Genomic DNA, 5000 nt, shown 5'->3' with positions numbered 1-5000 from the left:
CCTTGCTGCCGGGAGCACCCCACAGGGCGACCCGAAAGGCACCGGTGAACCACGGCCGTATGGCAACGTTCATGCCTGACCGTCTGACATATTAGAGTGGCAACGATACTACTTTCTTGCCAGCACCGCGTGCGCGAATTGCGAACCGGACACGTTGAGACTGTAGTACCTAACAAAAGTGTGATGAGAGGACCATGAGGCCACGGCACACATGTCCTCCCCTGAACACCGCGCAACAACGCAGAGGATGTCGCAACACCCCGCGTAGAATGCGCCTTGATACCCTCCGGGGGTATATTACCCACGGCAGAGTATGCCAAAGCGATCGCCTCCACTATCCAGTGTGATAAGCGATCCTTGGAAAGGAGGCCACCCTGGGCCTTCTGCCAAAGCAAACCAACAGCTGATCTGTAATGCGTAATGAACGCGTCCTGGCCACATAGGCCGAGAGCGCCCTTACTGGGCACAGCATGTGCAAGCGTCACTCCTCAGTCCTCACCCGAACTGAACGGCGGGGGACAGAATGCTGATAAGTCTATGACCATAGACCTAAAGCTGACATTAATATTCTTAGGTTGGTAAGCCGGGTTAGGTCGCAACGTAACCCTGCGCCCATCATTCCCAAAACCATACAGGCCTGCTGCACCGAGAGGGCAATCAGGTCACCAACTCTCTTTCCTGACGACAAGGCCAGCAGCAGCGCGGTCTTTAAGACAGAACCCTTAAATCGGCGGAGTCCAAGGGCTCAAACGGATGACCCGTTAGCCCGTCCAGCACCGTAACCAGGTCAGATTTGGGAAAAAACGCACCGCGACGGCGGGCACAGTTTACGCGCCCCCTTCATGAAGCATGAGACCAAAGGGTACGCCCCCATGGGGCTCCCTTCAATTCCCATGTGGCAAGCAGAAATCGCGGCTACGTACACCTTAAGCGACTGCGGGGACTGACCCGCGTCAAGCAGGCTCTGAAGGAAACAGAGAACTGGTCGCACACTGCAGTTCACTGGATCCACGCCCCTACTTGCTGCATAGTGCATACCACATTATCAGGCAAGCCCTGGGCTAGCAACTGGTCCCGTTCAGGAGCCAGATTGCTAGCTTCCACCTGCCTGGGAGGGGTGGAACACCTCCCCCTCCGCCTGGGATAGGAGATCGGCCCGTACCGGCAACGCCCAGGGCGGATCTTGCGCCAGGGAGACCAGGTCCGCAAATCATGTCTGCCTGGGCCAAAACGGACTAAAACGAGCCGGAGGCGCTGTTCCCTCACCCTGTCCAACACCTGACAGATCAGGGGGGTCGGGGGAAACGCATAGAGCCCCTCCCTCGGCCACGCGTGCGCTTTCAGCGCGTCATGACCTAACGGGGGCTGTCCTCCTGGATCGAGCACCACAGTGGGCAGTGTGTCGCGTGCCGCGATGCAAGAGATCGACGCGGGCGCGACCAAACCTGGCCCAAACCTGTTCCATCACCCGAGGGTGGAGGCACCACTCCGTATAACGGGGATTGCCTCGAGACAGCAGGTCGGTCGTAACTCAGCCGTCCCAGCAGATAGACCGCTGACACTGAAAGGAGACGGGGATACACCCACAGGTGAATCCCCGCTATGGTTCAGCGCCCCCGACCGCACACCGCCCTGTTTGTTCAGGTGGGCGATCGCTGCCATATTGTCCGAGGGAATCAGAACATGGTGCCCATGTGTGAGCCGCTGGAAGTGTTACCTCCGCAGGCTCGGGGGACTGCGGAGACAACGTTCTCTTTCGAGTCTGGCCGCACGCGGACTTGTCCGGCAGTGCGGTCCACAGGAGAGCTCCCAACCAACAATGGGCCCTCGGTACCATTGATGGTGGGCTGTCCTAGGAGCCTCTAGCCGAGGCCAGGCCGTAGCCATGGACCAAGGCGAGCCTTGATGATGGGTATGAGACCCTGGGAGAGCTCCCGACCGAACTCGGGCCTTGGGCACCGAGGACAGTGGGTCTAAAGCCACAAGCCGCAGGCTGGAACTGAGCCCAGCCTTGGTGAGCCAACCGGAGGGCTTGACCTGAGCGCTGCCAACCGAGGCCAGGCCGTGGCCATGGACCAAGGTGCGCTGTGCCCCCTGCCAGGCTCCCTGCGCTTGCAGGGGGCGCTCAGACAAGGGAGTGCGACCCATGGAGAGCTCCCAACCACCCCGGGCCTTGGGCACCAAGGGCGGTGGGCTTGTCCTTAGAGCTACAAGCCAAAGGCTGGCACTGAGCCCAGACCTTGGCGAGCTGTAACCCCTGCTGGACGCGTAGCGCCAGCAAGGGGCGGTACGGAGCTACAAAAGAAAGAAAAGTTACATTTCGTTGCAACAAAAGAAGTCAACTACAGTATGCAACACAATCTATGGCAACTACAACTTTTGAAGGAATAACGTAGGAACACAACCTATGACACTACAACCATTAAAGGAATAAAGTAGTTTTTTTTTCACAAATGAAGGCTCTGTATGTTCAGTTTTTTTGCTTCCCTACATTGGAATAAAACAAATCCAACTCTAACTGGTGTCTAACCATATTTGTGGTGCTGAAAACTGCTTGAAAAATAGCTGCCATTGTCATCAGACTGCCCATCTTCAGCCCCAACAGCGCTTGTGTCATAGGAATAAACTATATGGGGTCAATTAGTCCAGTTCATAGTTTTGTTGGATTTTGGGGGGGATTAGGAAAACTATTTATTTGGAAACCTTCTAGTGTAACACATCAGAAAATGTATGATGCTATAATGGTACAGTATAAAGGTTATGGTTGGATATTTGACATTTCTATGTCCCATACAGCCATATGCCCATATGGTGTAAATTGGGTAAACTGTGCTGAAATTGGGCTCTCTCAGCCCTTCTGGGGCAGTTTAGGAGAAAAAAATTGTCGTTTTTGCTTGAAAACACCAATCCATTTTGAGAGGAACTGGCCCCCCGAAGCCGCAGAGGGCTCAAATTCGGTGCCCATGATCAGAATGCCCCTGCGATCCACTGTGCCGAATGTCAGTGCTCTGGTACCTTCTGGGGCAGTTTAGGAGAAAAAACAGCACTTGAGGTTTGAATCTGCTGCTGGACACAACCCATTAATAAATGATCAACGCTTAACCCCAAAAAATCGGTCCAATTTGATAGGAAACTTTGTAGCACCTGCTTGCGTCGATCAGAGTGTTCTACTGAGCGCCTGGATATATGAATCATCGCTCTAGGATCAATGGTTTTGCCAGGGTCAGCCAAAAGCTGGTCAAATCTAGCTCAGGCTTAAAAAGTGCGGCCTCCTGGTCGTGCTCAGTGTTTATCGGTCGTGGGGTCATGAGTGAGACATCGCCGCGTCGGAATCTTGTGCTGAGCAACATACCGTACTCAAAAATAAGCCATTTCAGATCCACCGTTGAAGAAACAGATGGATAGATACATGGATATGAAGGGAATCCCAGGACACATTATGGATTTGTCAGATTGATATAACTCCAGAAATCAGCCCAAGGTGTTGGAAGTGCCTCCTTTTAGCTTTAAAAGGATAAGTACTTCAACAAAAAGTAGTATTTGTTATAATTTGTTATATTCAGTTTATAGTAACCGTTAAAAGCCGTCCATGGGTAGGCCCGCCCCCTGACAGAATATCGGCCCGATGCGGCACTTTTATGATATGTGCAGCCATCTTGAAGGGAAATGAGTGGCGTCGAGACACGAAATTTGGCGGCTGTCCTCTGGTGAGCAGCTGCTACCACCACACCGAATTTCGTGGTGATCGGAGCATGTCTAAAATCTAGTGTTCTGATTGGCCCAAAACTTGGCACAATCACCCCCGGGGTTGTTTGTGCCACTGACGCGCGCGCACGCACACGCGCGCACGATGTGTCTGTGTGTCATGCCATAATCCAAACACACGACACACAGACACATCGTGCATGCACGCGTGCGTGCGTGCGCGCACGTCAGTGGCACAAACCACCCCCGGGGTTATGGGGGGTGGTTTGTGCCACTGACGTGCGCGCGCGCACGCACGCGCGCGTGTACGATGTGTCTGTGTGTCGTGTGTTTGGATTATGGCATGACACCATGCACGCGTGCGTGCGCGCGCGCACGTCAGTGGCACAAACCACCCCCGGGGTCGTTTGTGCCACTGACGCGCGCGCACGCACGCGCGCGCGCGCGCGCACGATGTGTCTGTGTGTCATGCCATAATCCAAACACACGACACACAGACACATCGTGCATGCACGCGTGCGTGCGTGCGCGCACGTCAGTGGCACAAACCACCCCCGGGGTTATGTGTGCCACTGACGCGCGCGCACGCACGCGCGCGCGCGCGCGCACGATGTGTCTGTGTGTCATGCCATAATCCAAACACACGACACACAGACACATCGTGCATGCACGCGTGCGTGCGCGCGCGCACGTCAGTGGCACAAACAACCCCGGGGGTGGTTTGTGCCACTGACGTGCGCGCGCGCACGCACGCGCGCGCGCACGATGTGTCTGTGTGTCATGCCATAATCCAAACACACGACACACAGACACATCGTACACGCGCGCGTGCGTGCGCGCGCGCACGTCAGTGGCACAAACCACCCCCCATACGTGCGTGCGTGCGTGCGTGCGTGCGTGCGTGCGTGTGTGCGTGCGTGCGTGCGTGTGTGTGCAGTGCACGCTGTGTTGTGATTGGCCGGTCCTCTGCCTGCTGTCTGAGACATTGCCGGGTGACGTCTCCATGATAATCCCTCACTTCTCTTTGGGATGTTTTCTCACTGCTCCTCCTGTCATAGTGGGAGTTCTGTGTTCTCATACTGGGAGCTCTGTGTTAGGGATGGGGCCGATCCGATCCAATATCGGTATCGGGTGCCGATATTGGCACTAATTCACGGATCGGATCGGAATCGGGATTTTTTTTTTTTTTTTTTTTGCAATTCCAGCGCTGGCCGCAATTTGCCCACGTATAATAGTATTCTTCTTTGCCTTGTATATTTTCTTAATTTTGTCTGTATAATAATAATATCGTATAA

Source organism: Poromitra crassiceps (assembly GCF_964638095.1).
Source record: "Poromitra crassiceps genome assembly, chromosome: 4".
NCBI lineage: Eukaryota > Metazoa > Chordata > Actinopteri > Beryciformes > Melamphaidae > Poromitra > Poromitra crassiceps.
Note: the sequence above shows the minus strand (reverse complement) of the source record.